Source organism: Corvus brachyrhynchos, unplaced genomic scaffold (genome assembly GCF_000691975.1).
Source record: "Corvus brachyrhynchos isolate BGI_N302 unplaced genomic scaffold, ASM69197v1 scaffold48, whole genome shotgun sequence".
Taxonomy (NCBI): Eukaryota; Metazoa; Chordata; class Aves; order Passeriformes; family Corvidae; genus Corvus; species Corvus brachyrhynchos.
In genome coordinates, this window is record NW_008240027.1 from 2,363,836 (window position 1) to 2,382,944 (window position 19,109).

The 19,109-nt window shown below is 44.4% G+C and overlaps 1 long non-coding RNA gene across 1 annotated transcript in view; it reads right to left on the reverse strand.

Annotated features, from left to right (window-relative positions):
- Positions 1–1,619: 1,619 nt before the first annotated feature.
- LOC108448983 overlaps positions 1,620–19,109 on the reverse strand; it is a 116,343-nt gene continuing 98,853 nt past the window's right edge. Inside the window, exon 2 of the long non-coding RNA XR_001865076.1 lies at positions 1,620–4,310. This is a non-coding gene — a long non-coding RNA (uncharacterized LOC108448983). The remainder of the gene's footprint in view (positions 4,311–19,109) is intronic.

A 19,109-nucleotide genomic window follows, 5' to 3' on the forward strand; every position in this document is an offset into this window, starting at 1 on the left:
GGCTCATGACTTAAAGGTTGAGTAGGTTTCTGTAGATTGTAGCTCAGGAGCCCCACATGAAAGCCTTCAGCACAGCTCTCTAACCAAACACATCTTTTATTCTCATCTTACCCTAAAATATGACTTGGGGTCACTTTCTTCAATACATGACCTGTATGCAGACCAATGCTGGATAATAAACCCTCACTGTGGTTGATAAAATGGGTTGTTTACTAATCAGCATTCATTAAAGCACAGTAGTACTGGTTAGCACAGACCTATGCACACCCATTGCAATGGATCATGATTTCTGAATTTCTAATGGTTTTCTAAACCATGAGTTTAGAAACTGGACCAGATTTTATACGTGCTCTGGAAGCAACACTGACTACCAACTTCAGGGGACTTCAATTTCCTCTGTGGGTTTCTCAGAAAACTAAAAACCAACTGTTTTCTTTCTTCTGAAGGAAAGCTCAAATTCCCATGTAATCACAAGATTCCAAAGGCAAGAGATTTAACAAAAATATTCATGCCCACTACATATAACAGCTTATCTCTGAGAAACACCATCAAGAGTCACCCAGTGTCTGGCAGTCTAGAACATGACTTTGGATGAATCCAAAGCTCAATGGTCGCATGATTCATCTTCTCAACTCAGCTACAACTGACACCAACACAATTCATTTTAAATGTAACTGTAGCATTATAAACAAATGCTGAATATCTGCCAAGGTCTTGCCCTGGTGGGATAAATAATCCCATGTCATCAGCAACAAATCTAATTTCTCCTCTTTCAGTGTTTTGATGCTTTTCTCGCTTAACTACAGATACTATATTAACATGCACTGCCACTTGGAGAACCAGTCAGTAAGCTGGGACAGAAGGTATTTTATATTTTATGACTGATGTAGTTTCTCTGCAATCCCTCGAGCTGTTGAATAATGCAATATGTCTTCTGGCAATAAATGATGAACATGATTTATGATAACTATGCTTTATACAGGTGTCAAAAATCTGCTTTGTTGAACTTCCCTTCCCATTCCTCCAACCTCCACTGTAATTTAGGAACACCCAAGGTACAGAGTTGTATATTTATCTTAGTTCTTCAATATACGGTTGTGGAGAAAGAGGGAGATGGAAAGAGGGAGAACTTAATCTCTGTTTAGTGCATTGATTAGTCAAATGATATGACTCAGTCATTACCATATACCACTGTTAGGGAGGAATTTCCCATCATGTATTTATGTTAGAGAAACCAAAGTGCCAAAGTTATTATCTCAGCATAAATGTTACCATGCCAAACTTTGCGTAGTACCGTATTTCTGTATTGTATCCAAAAGTTATATGGTCTTGTCATATCTCTGAAGTGATCAATGTTCCATGGAGTGTGCTAAAACTCAGCTTCAATTTAAGCATGTTTTAACTTAACTGAAGAAGAAGGATAATTTGCTGACGTTTGAGATCATAGGGGGGTATGTGTGTGTACATTTAAATGTGTGCGTTGTGTGTGTTCTGTCCCAACCCAAATTCAGCCTTTCCTGTGACTAACATTTCAGGAGGCACCTTAATCTAGATAAAGGCAGAGAGGTCTTTGCAATAAGTAGTCAATACTTTCCTTCTACAGGACTGATTAACCATCCTGCAGATTCATGCTCACACTGAAATTCAAATTGCGTTCTTTGTCAGTTTTCAATTCAAATGTACTTCAGATATTTTTTCCTGTTCCGCCTCCTGCTTTTGTGAACTGTTTTGAAGAGTGTAATAAAAAGATGCTTTCTAATATTATTTTATCAAAATATTTTTGTAGCATAATATATTAATAAAATGTTATTATAAATCCATAGCACAATAATCTCGTGTGTCTTGATTCTTTCCTTTGCACTAAAAGCTGAAAAATTACTGAAACCACTGAAAAAAAGGAACATTCTGTTTGTGGAACTTAGGCATGCTGCTTCTTTTATGCCCAACACCAACATGGGATGAAACATAGAGAAAGCAGAACCAAGCTCTTTCCTTCTAGCTACTCCATTCCCTCTCCACATCAAGATACAGAGACACGGAGATTTACTCATTTTTCTTGGCATATTGCTTTTTCTTGCACCCAAGCCATGCCTTGTAGCTGACGCTGCAGATTTCTTGCTGATCATTGTTTACTTCTTAATTATGTGCTAAATCATTTGGTCTTTAACACACCATTTGGAGAGGACTCCACCAGCAAAGCTGGTTTAGAAATATCCACCGTAGGAAATGCAGTGGGAGTTATAAACACTGGAGCTGGTTTGAATGAGCCAAACATGGCACAGGAAGGGCCTGTTGCAAAATAGAAGGGAAACTCTTGAAAAACAAAGCTAAAAAGAGTCTATCTATTGAAGTACCAACCAGACTGCCAAAGCTGCTTGCCATCCTGTCTTTGGAGTGTCAGCCCATCTGGAGAGTCTGTGTGGTCCAGCCATGGGCTATCCCTGGCCCTGGCAAATGTATTTGAGGCAGCACATCTGAGGGAAAACACACCATTGCTTGTGCACTTAATCCCCACTGAATCAGGGCTGAGCTGCACCTGATTGTGGAGGCACTGAACACATCAAGCCAGACTGGGGGAAAGCTGGAGTTGAGCTTAACATTATGGCAGTTGTCTGCTCCAGACTCATCCCAGAGAGGTCTTCATCCAACACACACAAAGGGGCTCCATAACTTCTCCAGGGGCTCAACTGGAGCAGAGGGAACCACTGAAAAATGTATTAAAATATCTGTGCTGTTAGATGTACACAGGGAGTGTCCAAAGACAAAAATAACCAGACTTCCACAAGTCTACTGCCAGTAATGAAAACAATAGTAATGGGAAAAATAGTATGTGTTTAGATTGCTAAATAGCTGGATGGTGGGAATACAATTACTGAATATCACTGGGGTCTTAAAATAAAAAATGTTGAAACTTTATAGACCATTGCAAAGTCTATATTGGCTTTTTTAACATACAGTTCCTCCCATTACAAAGAAGAGCAGTGAGTCCTGAACACCTGATTCATTTGAGCAGCAGGTCTCAGTCTGCAATCTCAAACATCTTGCTGCACAGTATGCCAGCACTTCATTAGCTAAGGCTGCACCTTTGGGTGCAAGCCATCGTGCAAAGCACTGCACTTCATTCCCTTTTCCACATTTAACAAGGATACAGTTAAAACAGCAGAACAAATTACACCGAGCCAAACCTCCACCAGGCTGGTTTTCAGAGGAATGATAACAATAATAACTGCGGCAGCGAGTTCATGCTCACAGCCCTCAGTCACACCTGGAGCTCCCTGCCTTCCTGGAATGAAATGCAGTTTGAACAAAGGGACCAAGACAATGTGAGAAAACATCAACAACAGGCAGATAGAGGCAAAGCAAATGAAAGACAGATGTAGGAAGGAGAGTGAGAGCTTTCTGCTTTGTGCTCAGCCCATATCTCTGTTGTCCTATGGAGTATCAGTTTGTTGTCCTAATGATATCAGTTCTCCAGTCCTCTTGTGTGACGTATGATGTACCTTTTCTTTCTTCATATGAAAGCCATTGGTTTTCGCTACAAACGGATGGATACACAGCCTCAACCAGCCCTGTGTGACTGAATCATTTTGAACAGCAGTGCCCTTTTTCTTTCCAGAGATCTCTGCAGCTGTTTGTCTTGGCAAGGGTGGGTTTGTCCCCAGATTCATCCTGTTTGAAATCCTTTCCACCCACTCATGTTAGCCTGAGCGTTCACCTCATTTTTAATGGGAGCATTATCATCTTCAGTTCTGCACTGGCAAAAACAATTCTCAGAAGGGGAAAAGACAGAAACTCACACCTACCCATCTTTCTTGAACAAACTGTCTTCATCCAAACTGTAGGAGGCAAGCACTTCGAGGAATTTGCCAAGAATTGTTTTTCTCTTAGCAACAGCCCAGACCAAAAGTGGACAGAGATACAATCTGTGATATCATCTCTCAACCAGAAGGATCCTACGAAGACCCATTAGTTCAGACAACATGTGCTCTGCACGGTGGTTGTGGCTTGAAGGATGGACAATGCTGGCTGTGTTCTCTGGCTGTGCCTGGGCCAACTGTGGCCCTGAGGGCAGGATCCAATCCCCACAATAACCTTATCTTGCTGCTGCCTTTTCCTCCAAGCAGTTCATGGGCAGCCAAACATTTGTTCTTGACCCTGTTTGTGGCACTGAATCTGATTTGCCACTGCTGGGTCTCCAGGAGACATCTCACTGTGCAGAGCCTGGGGCTGGAGGTAAAGCTTGGCTCCCCATCACTGAGGGTTTAGTGATGACACACCAGCACCTGGGCCCCTCCTGTGGCTGAGCAGGCCTGTAAAAAGACACGTGAGGTGAGATCATGCTTCATGTGAAGGGAGTAAAATTCTGAGCCCTGGTTGGTTTCCCTTAAAAATACCTAACTTTCCTTGGAACCTCACCCTTCCTGGGCCGTCTTTATCCAAAACCATTAACACCAAGGGGGGGTGGGAGGTGAGGGAAGGTTAAAGTATTGGTGTTAGTGGAGGACTCAGATATTAAAAGAGTATCCCAGGTTTGGAGCTTCTGTCGCCTGCTGCCAGCAGCAGGCCCTGCTTGAAAGGAAAGTACCTATCTCAGCATGCAGTCAAGAGGAATAATAAAACTCTGGTCATTCAGAGGCAGGGAAGAGGAGAAAAACACTCAAAAATGTGCAGGCTTATGTTTCTCTTGAACTTTCAAAATAATTTTCTCTCCCATCCAGAGATTAGTCACAGAAGCAAATGATACCATATCTGGGAAAGAAGTCAGGTGGATAGAAATGATCTTTGGGGAGAAGGAGAGGAAAAAGGGAGCAGACATTTACTTCTCTGCCTGCCTTGCTCACCTTCCCCTTTCTCTGAGGCTGAACATACAAATGAAAGAGCTGGGAAAAATCAAATGTCCAACCTAAAGCTAGTGGGAGCTTTAAATCCATCTCAGGCCAGTGGGGTTTTTCTATTTCTGTCTGGTGGATTCGGGGAGCTGACTTTGCCACTACATGATCCCCTAGAGCTCCCACTCTGCAAGAAGCTTCATTTCTCCCAGAGGCCCCCATGAAATGATTTTCCACACATTTTTCCAGACTCAAATGAAAAAGAAAAAGCTAAGGGACTAATGAAAGCATGCTCATAAACACCATTCCATGGGAAAGACTTGCATTTGCTATGGTTTTCAAAATAGAATTCCAGGTCCTCCAAGTACTTCTGAAGCACTGAGTTGGGCTTCACAACACCCAGAGGTTTCAGGTAAAGAACAACCTCAGCCCTCTCTTAATAAGGTGGGAAAATGAGGTGGACAGTGGATTTTATGACATGCCTGAAATCACGAGGGACATCTGTGCGAGCAGGATTCAGAAGGCAGCCCTTCCTCTATGGTACGCTGTTCTCCGAAGCATGGCTCGTTTATTTCAATTAATAGACCTTTATAAGGGCTCCCCTGCCACCTTTTTTTGGCATGAATTACTGCAAAGACAGTGAATTAAAAACACCAAGGGGCATCATTTTCTTTTAGTGTTTAAAGAAGCTGTTTCTATAAAAGCGGACTATGTGAAATTTGCCCAAAAGGGTAAATTCAGGAATAACATAAAGGATTAGAACAGAAAAATAAATGTCTTAAAAATCTCTTCTTAGACAGGCCTGACCTGACAGTTCAGCTCTGGAGTAGTCTTTCTGTGTAACACCAGTCAAGTGGTTCAACCAGGCCTGGTTCTTGTCACAACATTCACTCAAGTGTTGCAGGATTAGGGGCTTCTCCAACCACGAGGTGAAATTCTTTAGAAACGTAAAGCTAATTCATGCAGTCCACTGTCTCCCCATTTTCTCTCTTCAAAAACACACAGGTAGGATTCAGTTCCAGTACCAGGCACTGTCTGAAAGCCATCACCCAAACTTGCCTCCTTCAGTGGTGCCACCCAGACTGACTCAGCTCTTAGAGAAGTATTTCCAGCTTATGTGACTTGCCAGCTATTTTAACAGAGGCTCTTGTGCTTGGTCCCAGTCAGTTCCTGCCCTCAGAATGCAGCTATATGCGTAGTGTTTGCAAAGGCATTTCAGATTGTCTCTTATAAAGGATGAACAGCTTCAAAAGCATTTTAAAACAAAGCCAAAACTCAACAACTGACTCATATCCACTGCTTGCTGTGACCACACCAAGTATCTCTGATATGGCAGGGATGTGTTATGGAAGAACTTGCCAGGCAAGCTGTGAATTGGACAAGGTACAAAATGAGCTGTAATCTCCACCTAAAATGTCTCCACTTGCTTGACCATTTCAAAAATTACCATTTCACAGAGTTGCAGCCCATCATCATCATCATATGCATAGCATATTTTAGTCAAAATTGCAGGACTGAGAGATGCTTTGACATTCAGTAATTGTCCTGAACCTTGGCTGGCATCTCTATTTTTTATATCTAGCTACTAGCTATATCTCAGGTAAACACTAAATAGTCCACTATGAGACAGAAGTGTGAAGTTTTTAACTTCAGCTTGAAATGACTTCTTGTTACAATGTGCTTTCATACTGCAAGTTCAAAATTTAAAAAAAAACCCAAACCCATGTGGTTTGTACAAAACATGAAACAACTGAATTTTCAATTTTTTTTTAAGTTCCCAAATAGTAATATTACATGTCATTGATAAACAGTAGTAATGTTTAAATGTCAATGAACAGAAAAAAACAATATTGCTGCTCTAAATGAAAGTGTTGCTTACACTCTTGATAGTTGAAGCTGTAGTTTCATTGTTGACTTGCACCCCTCCTCTCTCCTAGCAGCATCATTCTTCTTCTTATCCTGGTTTTGAGGTCAAGAACTGGATTTTGATTAGTCCAAACAGACTTTCAGGTCCATGCTTTTGCATGTGCCTCTGCAATGAGGGCTTTTTGAGTACTCCTTCGTTCTGAGTTTATGAGGCCTTTTACAAAAAATAATGTATGGGCTCTATCTAAATCAAATTTCTTGCAACCCCCCCATACTTCAGAACTGCTGAAGACCTCAGCTCAGTTCTTTCTCTTAGCACACATTGCTTTGAATGAAATAGCTGTGTGAAGAAAAATGTCATTGCAATGTGATAATTTGGTGATGATGACGCTGAAGTACTGAACCAAACCAATAATCTTTGGTCAAACCATAATCACAGCACTGAAATCCATTGGTTAATCATGGAAACTTCATACTCAGTGTGGTCTGCTGTGCTGTTCTGAGGCATTTTGAGAAATGGCCATAAGCAGGCTGACAGGAATGTACTTGTGCTGTTACTCACATTGTGTAGCAGGCACACCACACACTTTTGCATGTTTTGAAAAATTAGGTTAATGAGTAAGACCCAATATTTGAAGGTGAAGTTGTCTGCATCCTCTGTTCTCTTTACTGGGAGAAATGAGGCAGCATCTCCAGCTTCATCTCTGTAAATTGTACTCTCTTTTTACCCATGATTTCTTTCATGACAGAAGTCTGAGGTCACACCTAGAGCATCAAACTGGGTGAAAGTCCAAGGTGCTGCTAACATGTGCTACAGGTCCTGAACAGACTGCCCGGCTGGTGCAGTGGCAGCACAGGTACCTCTCAGAGGGACACACCAGTGGGTGGGTGAGCTGTGATGGAGATCTATAAGCTGCAGAACATCTCTCTTGTTTTACTCTGAGGTTTCTGTGTGCTGACACTGAGCTTTTTGAGGAGCCATGTGAAGGGCTGTGGGTGGCCACGCTGTCCTGATGTTGTCAGTTCATTCCATGGCTGACACCAGCAAGGCACAAGCCCTGGGCCAGCAGTTGTGGGGAAATGGCAGAAACCTCTCCCCAGATTCCCTGCAGGCACAGGTGCAGAGATCTGAGGGTTGTATGCTTGCGTTAAAACAATATCCTTAAATCTGTGGAATGATCAAACGTGCCAGTTCTTCCCACCTTGAAAGACAGGCAGGCAAGGTGCACTGTGCACCAGCTCTCAGGCTGTGCCTTGCTGTGGAGCTTAAACCTGTCCACAAGCATTCCCTGAAATGCTGCTTGAGCCTGTTGTGCTTCCTCATGCTCCTCCTCTGTGCTGGGACACACAGATGCACAAAGCCAGCTCATCTCTGGAACGGCAGCACAGGGAACTGCCGCTTGCTTGGGTGGTTGCTGAACAGCTGTTTCAGCTATGACATAACTGCTTTTAAACTTCAAAAGGGATCTATTTCTGAGCTGAAAACATGCAGATCGTTTCATAAAAGCAGGGGTGAGATGTTAGCAGGCCGTGGAGAGGGTGGTGGACACAGTGGAACTGCAGAGCATGCATAACATCCTGTCAGCCCTGTCTTCTGCTGACTTTCTCTCCTTAGGGGTCCAATCTTGCAATTTTTTCTCAAGCAATAACCTTATCCATGCCAACAGAGCCTGTTATTCCATCTGCTGGTACTCACACTGGAATGTGTTTGCTTTAGGAGTGATTGTGTGCTTTGCTGGTGGGCTCAGAGGACAGATAAAAGCCAGTGCCCAGCTCTGCAGAGTAGTTTCTAGTGAGGTGAATGAACTCATTAGTAAAAGATTCCTTTAAAAAGATGGGTGCTATGCAAACCCAATATGAATTAGACTTTTTGTGGGGTAAGTGGAGTTCAAGCATGACCAGACACAGCTCAACTGCTTCATGCTACCTCCTGCCCCTGGGAAGACTTTCTGATACCAGCTGGAACAAGCTGAGAGAATGCAAAAATCATACAGACCAGGCTTGGAAGGGTGGATATCTTACAAAATGCAGAGAATGCCCAGATTTTCAGACAACTGTGAGGCAACAGGTCACACAGATGCTCTGTGACACTGGAGCTGCACACAGAATTCTGGCCAAAAAAAATGATGGAAACATTTTGCTGCAAAACCTGATTATTGCCTGATATATGCAAGGGATTTTATTAAAAACTAACAAACAAACAAGCAAGCAAGCCGATTCCTATCTGGAACTACATCATCAGTTTGCCAGACCCCAATTCTTCTCTTTCACTGCCATGAGAATCTTTCCGTTCCCATGAATGATGACTGAAAGCCTCGTCTTGCAAACAGCTCTCTGAATTAAATGGATGACTTTAGATTAACTTTAAATTTAAAAGTTCAACTTACTGATGTTGGCAACTAGAACGCGGCCATGGAAGAGAGGTAGGAGGAAGAAAAGGAGGTGCTATTTTTAAAAACAAAGAGAAGTCTCCCAAGTGCCAGAAGCGCAGTCAGCGGAGGGCTGTGGTGGTGGTTCCAGGCAGTGCAATATGCTGAGTATGGATGGATACAGTTTAAACCAAAAATTGGGGGTGCCAGTATGTATTTAACACTTAACATGTAAAATCTTTCTGTTAGGAACCATGTTAGTGACTAAGGGAGCTTGAGAGAAGACTCTGACATGAGTCATCTCGGCACCTGCTGAAATCCTGGTGCTGGCACCGATCAGCGCTCAGATTTTTAAGGGCAGACTCATGAGCCAGGCATCCAGAGCTCTGTTACCAGATGAGCAGGTGAAGAAAACTTCACCCAACCAACACAGCCATCAGGAATGGCACATTCCAGAAACGCTCTGGGAAATATTTCAACACTGCTGAAAGCATTTGCTTGGAAGTCTTACTCTGGGTCCATAATTGCTGTCAGGTATTGCAACTCCAGAATAAATGTAATAGTCCTCAGTTAAATCATCCTGCCTCTAGATCAAGAGTTACACAGCTCTGTCCAGTAGACTAAATATCCTCTCATAAATGCATTCTGGCATCAGAGATTTCCGTAGGTGGGTGGCTCTGACAGAATCATGCTAAGTCCAGAGCCAAACACTGTGAGAAAAGCTGTCCCAAACACCCATTGTCCTTTGCAAAAATAACAGAAAATTGATCATTCTCCACCCCAAAACCACAGCGTTCCTCAAGCCTAATTCCCCAGGGCAGCCGAAGTTCTGCTCTTTAAGCCTGTGTTGCTCAAAGACAGGTCAGGAACTTCTGCTGGGAGGGGCTGTGGCACAGCAGCAGCCACAGAGGTGCTGCCCCAGGGGCTGCCAGGGAATTGGGGTCCTTGAGGAACAGAGTGAGCGGTGAGAGCTGATGGGGACAGCAAAGCACATGGATCCCCAGCCAGGATAATAAGGTTGAAACCCCAGTGCAGTGCCCTGAGGGTGGCCTTTAACCTCTGCATCTCTCATTTTTCACTTGTGCTGTAACAGTGCAAACAGCAGCAGCACTCCAACAGAGGTATCAGCCTCTGCATTCCCACATGCTTGGGTCTGGCACCAGGGCTGTGGCAGGTCAGGCCCAGATGTGACCTGTAGCATGGCCTGTGACAGGTTATTTATCCTTTAGGCTATCAGTGATTGGTATGATATTAATTGTCCCGAAAAGTTGTGTGCTTTGTGCAAGGATGGGACTTGGCTGTTGCAAAGAAATCGCTTTGGGTTACAGCAAAAACAGTAAAATAACTCCAAAATTATTCAAAAAAATTACAGGGCTCATGTACAGCAAGACTTTATTTATGTCATGTGCAATTAGGTTTGTTTTCCACCTTTTGACAGGAGCATTTCAGCCCAGAGTAAGAATGAAACACACACAAGCAGCATGATGCCACAGCCAGAAACACTCCCTTCATCCAGGGAAGAAAGGGCTCTTACATTGTGAAAGGGAGCCTCCTGTTGTCTTCCAACTGGCATTTTCTGGCCAGCTGAAAGCTAAAATAACCCATCCTTTATGCTTTCAGTACTGTGATCTAATGGCTAAATGGATTTTTAGTACAAAGCATAATTTTCTCCTTTGGTTTTGCTCATTACTTAATGGAAAGGCCCCATAACATTCTGCTTACATCCCAAACAGTGGCTGCTCGGCAGAAGTGAAGAACACATTGTCTTATAGCCCAGCAGTTATATTTTTTAATAATAATAATAAATAATTAATAATAATAACAATAATAATAATAATGGTTTCACTGCAGCTGGCTGGCTGCCTGAAGCTGCTGCAGGCTCACAGTGAACAGGCAGTTCCCACAGTCCAGTGGTTGGAAGGCACCATCAGTTTTTGCTCAATACATGTCTCACTTCTCCTCACATTTTGCTGACAGGAGGGCACCATGTCCCAGCTCCGCAGGGTTTAGCCCCAAACCCGTAATTCTCATTGCAGTGGGCAGCAGCATTGCTACAGGTGACATGAGAGCAAAGCCACTCTATGCCAAAGGTGCCATGGAACCTTTTGATCCCTCCCTTCTTGCTTTGCATTAGGCTCTTCTGGCACCCAGGACCTGGATGACAGCTCCTAGAAGACTGATTCTTCCAAAGAAATCATGTGTAGCTTTAAGCATGGAGCACATTGGTGCACTGAGGTCACAGCGAGGGAGAAGAGCAGCAGAGACCCTAAATGGGGCTGCGCTCTGCCCTGGGGTGATGGCCTCCAAAGCCTGAGGAGCAGCAGCAGAAGGATATGAATGTAAAGTGGCAGGAAGCAGAGGGCTTGGGTGCTCTAGGACATCCCCATGAGAACAGAACCCCAAACCTTAACTCACGTGCACAAAGGGATTCTGTAGGGACAACCTGTAGTGCAGCAGTGCAGCTCCCAGGGGCTGACACACGGCAGGGCACAGAGCAGGGCAGTGGTGGGGACAGACTGGGGGCTTACAAGGACACACATCCCAGAGCATCAACCACTTCCACACATGCTCTGCACATGCTCTTCAATTGTTTAGGGCTGTCTTCTTAATTTTCTTCAGCTGTCCCCATTGTAGCAGAAGCCTCCTTGCTCTGAAGGGGCAACTGAATGTTGGAAGTGCACCACTGAAAGGGGGGATGGAGAACCATGTTCTCCTTGGAAAATTCAAGTAACATGTCTGGAAAGGGAAGCTGCTTATTGCATGTGTTTCATTATGGAAAGAAAATGCCTTTTAAAATCTAAAATCAAGAAATTGGTGGAAAGGTAATTCCTGGAAGTTAGCTGAGTCTGTATCTTCCATTACTGTTCCCTATAAAGAAATGCTCCTGCTGCTTTTCTCCGGTAATCATGGGTTTCATGCCAGCTTCAGCATTTGGCTGCTGACTTCTTCAGGCAGATTGATGGCTCAGCTGAAACTGAATTTATGGACACAACCCTCCCCTGACCAAGGCTCACCTCCTCTGATAGCTCCAGGTCTGTATCTCCCACTGAAGTACAAGGGACAGGAGGCAGCAAAATAACTTGTGAGGATCTCCAAAAGGAGGATAAACCATTTCTACCTAAACCCACTGAATTTATATGCTGTCACCTACTACCTGGAGGCACCTACCTGGGGGCAGTGATGGCCATACTTCAACTGGATTCCTAAAACTGGGCTGACCACCTTGGGAAAAGTTCAGCACCCCAAAGCTCATCACAGGATGCTGAAATTAAACCCAGCTCTGCCTCTGTCAAATGATACCATTTCCTCTCCTGCAGCTAAAGGGCCCAAGGCAGCAAGCACCCTGGGACAGATCTGCTCATTTGCCCAAAGACGGGGCTCTGCTTCAGCTTCTTGCTTTATCCAGCACTGAAGCCAGCAGCCGTGAAGTAAGACTGCTTCCTTTTTTTATTTTAATTAATAAGAAGGAAGTAAAACAATTCACTGTTCTGGGGGGACTATCCCTAGAGCCTAACTACTGAAAAATCAAACAGCATTTGAAAAGCAAGACAATGAGGCTAGCTTGAACTCACAGAGCATTAGAATTGCCCTGGCAGGAACACAAGTGATTCCCTGATAGATGCAATAACAACGCTGCAATTACATGAAACAATATGTAAACTGAAAATGCAGTGCCACTTTGCTATTTGTACACCCTGTGTTCCACTGTCGTCCTCTTATTGTTAGCCTTTAAGTATTGTGTCTCCTAGGCCTTTAAATACTTCATTAGCATGATTTGCCAGCAATCTTTTTGTCTTAAAGAAGAATATTTTCTCCCACCAGGGCTCTAATTAAGCCAGTATTTAATGTAGGAAATTCAGGCTTCAGTGATATTTCCATGCTCCTGACAGTTTAAGTGGGAATGTCACAGGGAAGCACCTGATAACCAACAGAAAAATAACACCTGAAAACCTGAGGTAAGGTGAGAAGTATAAAAAAGTGAATCCTTCCCTGTGGGAAATAGTTTATGGCAAATTTGTAAAGGAGGATGAAGGTGAAATGGATTCACTTCTGTACTCCCACCTACAAAGCACTTAGAGATGCTGTAAGAAATTAATCTCCTCTGGATCATAAAACTAGTTTTAACCCCTGAGAAAGAAATAAGTTGACTGGTTTTGATTGATGTCTTGTGGGGCACTAAAAATAATTGATGGGATCTCATTCCCCTGCAGCAGAGGAACATCCTGGCAGAGGGCAGGAGCCCGCAGCCTCCTGGCTCCTGCCTCATTCCCTTCGAACCTCCTTGCAGAACTCCTACTGCCATAGTGCCATCTAGAGACAGTTACAGAAATTAAAGGAGGTTTGTTCCTAAACCTTCTGGTGGTGTTTGAGGGTTTGTGGGGTCGTATCCCAGCAATGATTATTGCTTGTTATTCCAGCAGCCCTTAATTACAACACTGGGTTCCAACATCAAACCCCACGGAACCCAGAGCAAAGGCTTCTGCTGGGTTCAGCACACTCAGGATTTGTCTTGTCCCACTTCCCCAGGAGGAGGATTTCATCATGATTAGCTCTTTATTAACATAAATGTGTAAGAGAGCACCCAGCACAGCAAACAGCTCTGGACACTTGTGTGTGTGTGACTCCAGGGGCAGTAGTGCCTGGACCACAAAATTAACATCACACTGTTGGAATTACTCCTGTCTTTTCCTTAAAAGCCAGTGGAGGCAGAGATAGAGAACACCAACACTTGTTCTGGTATTTCAGCATCCTCATGTCCCTGTGACAACCTGAATAAAAGAAAGAATCTATGGTTCTATGATTGTAAGTACTTTGAAGGAGTGAAAAACGGGGTTTCACAGAAGTGCAAATTGAAAATTCAGTCACATAGGAGGGGAAAATAGCATGCTGGCATTTAAAGAACTGGCCTGGTAAGGAAGATACCGGTTTAAATCCAGATTTCCAGCTGTATCACAGACACTGCTGGACCTGGGGTGTACAGAAAGCCGACAGTGACTCCTCCACTCTTTTCTTATCTCTCTTTATTTTATTTCTTTCTTTTCAGATCTCTGTGTGGCTGCTTAATACCTCAGCCATGGCTTTCACTTGTCATAAAAGTAATGAATAATATTAATAAAAAAATATTGCAAGTATCTCTCCACATAAGAATTATTTAAAGATGTTTTCTTTTACTCCCCGGAGAACATATTTACAGACAAATTTAAGCTACTAAATCAAAGGCAAATTATTAAAATGTTGTAAAGCTAAGGACAGAGAAATTACAGGATATAAAATTGATTATCATCTTGCTAGCACTGAAAAACCTCTTCTTAATCATAATGCAAGTGGCCTCTGATAGCAAAATATCTATATTCCACTGCAGCTGGGTGTCCCCAGGAGAAAGCTGGATTAAACAGAAGACAATGAAATACAGACCTCGCTCAGTGGCTGCCTGAGAGCAAAATATGCATCTTTTGTACATCCCTAAAAGATTTATCATTATCCATGCTTATAAATTTCCCTGTAGTAGGGGTTTGAATGGAAAAGACAGTAACATCACAATCAAAATCCCACTGACGAGCTGGTTTTGCTAGGGAAGAGGGAGAGCTTCATTGTTCTACAACTGGCGTCTTGTCTTACAAAAACAGGTCCAGAATTAAGCATCTCTGGGCATCTCTGTAGGTCAGAGCACATAGGAACATGGTATAGACACCTGGAAACATGATTTTTGAGCTTGTGAGGCCCACATGGGTGGCCCCTGCTGTAGACGGGCATCTTGGACATTCAAAGCTGGGCAGCTGAAGGTGGCTGGGCCTGATAGTGGCAAATCACCCTCCTGAGAGCCCTTGGCTGGTAATGCTGGTTTTGTAGAGTCCGGCAGTAAAACAATGAAAGGCTAAAAGGAACAGTATTAAATATTTTGCTTTTCAACATTTTTGTCATATTAACTACATCTTGCAAGCCGTAGCTGAAGAAATACTCCTTTTTGAAACATCTCTCACTAAAATTCAGTAGTACAAACCGTCTACTAAGCAGTAACAAAGACCGTAAAGAAGACTTTAAATTATCCTTTGCTTAGGAATTTGGGGGTTAAAGTGTGGTTAAAAATAACTGTCTAAACAGAGGGTCTGGTCTGTCTCTTAGACAGAAATGTGGGTTATTGACTTTGTCAATAAACCCACACTGCAAATGATACAAAAGTAAGAAATCAACCAAGCAGTACTTCCCCATGTGCAGACAGGTGATCCACAGAGAACAATTCCTAAGTAGCAACAAAGCTACAGAGCAAATGCTGCTGCTGAATACCCCAAACTGAAGGGGAACTGGAGACCCTCAAGGAGAATCCAGAGCATGACCCAGAGATGGGTCAGAGGAACTGATGGGGCATAGAGAGAGAGCCTCCTGCCCTAAGAGACTTCTTGGGTTGAATCCTGCATGTTTGGTATAAGGAAGAAGCTTTTTACAATGAGAGTGGTGGCACACTGGCACTAATTGCCCAGAGAGGTGGTGGATGCCCCGTCCCTGCAACATGGAAGGTCAGGCTGGGCGGGGCTTTGAGCCACCTGATCTAGTTGAAGATGTTCCTACTCATTGCAAGGGCCTTGGAAGAGATGACCTTTAGAGGTCCCATCTGACCCAAAGCACTCTATGATTCTAAGCTATTCATCAGTCCCTCAAGAGCAGGGCTATGAATAAAACAAGCAAAATGTACTTGCCCATTAAATCCTCCGGGGTGAAGAGCCCAATGTTGAAGATGAAGGACCTGGAGGGAGTGAAAGCACATCACAGCCAGAGGGGGACTGTCCCCATCCTCTCCCCTGGTGGTCTGAGCCCTGGCCGTGAGAGCTGTCACACTGTCCCCGGTGACCAGGTGGGCTGCCAGGGCACTGTGCTCACAGCACTGCTCCCACACCTTCTGCAGCAAGGCAAGGACCTGCTGCAGGCATCAGAAAGTCTCTGCCTCACCTCCTCCCCAGCTCCCCTGGGAAAACATCCCCCCTGCACTACTGGCACTCAGATCCACAAAGAGGAGCAGGGGAAGGAATAAATTCCTGCCACGTAATTTCTCCAGCACAAGGAACTAATGCAGGCCACGGATCTGACACTCTGCCTCTCGTGCTGGAGAAGTGAGCCGAGAGCTGTGTTTTAACATTAGCTCCTCAGTGTAATTTCCTGTAATTGTGAGGCGCTTTAGAGGTACTTGTGAACTTGGGTGGATGGCTCCTAACGAAGTTGATGAATAACCCAGGACCGACTCAGCTCCGAAACAGACCCAGCACTGAAGGAGGGAATGCGGAGAAAGGTTTTGCCTTCCATTAGCAACACTATCCAAACAAGTGACCCTCTCCCTGAGAGATTAGTTCACAGCAGGTGAGCTATAATCTGCTCTGATCGGCAGGCAAGGAAAGCATTCATTCCAGCTGCATTACAGCCAGAGCTTTTCTTCTCTTTTTTTTTTTTTTTCACACATTGTGGGTTCCCAACAAAGGGCTCCAGCTACCAGATCAAACAAACATTTTGCCACTTATTTGCAGAAATGGTTCTGGTCCCGAGTTGGGATGGCAACCAGCTGAAGACTGGCTGGTGGGTAAATTTTCCCAGCATGGCCATCAGCACCTTCTCATCTAGAAAATGGTCATTTGATGGGGACGAGGTTTTGGTCAGGGTCAGTTTTGTGCTGGGAACTTGTTGTCAATTTATGATGCTAGAGATATTCTCCCAAAAATTATTATTTGGAAATTACATTGTATTACCCCTCATCTGAGGTACTCAGTTGCCAGCTGGAGAATGTTTTCAGAAAACAATCACATGTTTTCTGGCTTTTTGGTCCAGAGCTTCATGGGAAACATACAAGACACAGTTAAAAGATAAGGTTAAATCCCCAGACCTGCTGCATATTAGAGCTCATAGACTCACTAGTTACTATGGCACATATATTTCCCTAAAACCAGCAAAGCCTTCATTACCCCACAGCCAGTAACCACCCATCCCTTTTCTCCTCTTTTTCTCTCTCCCTTTGACCAACAATCCCCCCTCACTAAGGCCACTGCCTTTTCTCCACAGGTATCAATCACACTTTTCTCCTCCACAAATCTGAATAACCAACAAAATCCAATTACACTCAGAGTGATTGTTCTCAGCTAAGACTCAGTTTGACGATGATAATTCTTATTTTGGGGTGGAAAACACATTGTGTGTTTGAAAGCTTAGCTGTTTGGGCTTATGGGGCTTTTTCTCTCCCACCTACACCTGCAGGCCTGATAACAGGTATCACCTCTGCCTACACAAATGGCTTTGCTCTCCAATCCTGTTAACCGCAGCAGGGGGGTGTTCACCAGGGATGGTGCCAGCTGCTGGCCCCAGCAGCTTCTGCACAGCTTGTGATGCACTGGGGCGCCCGTTTCCCAGGCTGGAGTCAAAGAGACATCTCGTGGCCGTCTCATATACTGCAAAGGAGTTCTTCTGTGCGTGGAACATCCCTTGCGTGCAGAGGGCCAAGAACAGCCTGTGATGACCAGTACTATGACTCCATTGCGCTGAGCAGCAGAGGATGCCAAAATACCCTGCACCTCCTTCAGCCTCCAGCCATTCTCTCTGGGTGCTTTTTGTTCAGACTTGTAAGTACAAAAAAAAGAAACAGCTTGGCAGGGGATGGCAGAGAGCTACAAGTGAGTCACTGGGAGAAACCAGAAACAGAGCAGCTGCTCACTCTCCTCCAGCACAGGACTCAGAGCCACCAGGTAAAGGTTTTGATAGCCATGCTGAAGCAGGAGGAGGAAGAGAAGATTCTCCTTGGGCAGCAGAGGATCCAAGGGAGGATCCTTGCTGAAGGAGGCTGGGAATGTATGAAGTCCACCAGGGTTGAAGGAAAAACTGCACAAACATCAGGAAAACAAAGATCCACCGGAGACAAGTGGCAAAAAAAGGTGTAGCAGTGCTGGAAAGCCCCTATGCTGCAGTTCTGGGAAAGCACTCAGGAATACAATGTCCTTGTCTTGAGGGTGCTTTCTCCAAGGCATCTGCCCATGGCTACCTCAGGAGTCCTACACACGGTGCAGGGCAGGCCCAGGTGTGACCCAGCACTGTGGCTTTTACACTCACAGCTCCAGTTCCAGAGAAAACTGGGAGCATCCCAGGAGCATGAAGCAAGTGCCAGCTTGATCCTGACTTCCAGTCTTTGAGAGCTACATGGAAGGTGAGCAGTGAGAGCACACTAGCAGTGGGGAGCCTCAGCTCCCAGTTTAATGAGCCTCAGTTACCCTAAGGTCAGGCTCGGCACCAGGGTTTTCTGGTGAGCTGGGAGAACACTCCTGGTACAAGCTGCTGCACCATCCCCACCTACCCCAGAAACATTGCTTAGTCTTGGCTTGCTGTGAAGCATCCCCTCCTCCTCCTTTGCCTGCCTGATCTCATCCTGAATTCCCCCATCTCCGGGCAGGGGAGGACGGGAGGCTGAAGCTGAGGCCTGGCTGTACCTCCTGTATTCCTTGACCAGTCCCCATTCCCTTCTATGTGAGCTAAAATATCCCAAAATAGCGTCACTTTCCAGGGCTGGAAGACCTGGCCTACCAGCCAGAGCCTCTGAGTTCTAGCAAAGATTTGTTCTTTCACCTTGTCCAGGCTCCTTATTCCTTCCTTTAAGGAGTGACAAGGCTGCCCCTGGCAAAGAGAAAAAGGCATGAATGCTGCATGAGTGGTGTCCCAGATTTCGAGAGATAACCAGCTCAGCCCCACAGCTAGCTAGGAAAGGGGTTTAAATTAATCTTTGTTGGCTCCTACTAAATGCTTCCTCCATGATTAACACCAGAGGTGATGTTGATAGCAGGATTCATTGTCAAAATAGCTTATAAAACAATTCCATAAAACCGTGTAAATCTTGTGTTGATCTTACTTTTTACAAGGAGTCTTAAAGCCATATATCCCAGCACCATTTACAAGGTTGTTGCAGGTGTGGGACCAGCCTTAGAAATATAGCTACTACTTAAACTGTGTATTTTACAAGCCTGGGGAAACATCCGTTTGAAGTGTAAATGGAGCTTTCCAGCCCTCTTGTTTCTTTGTGCAG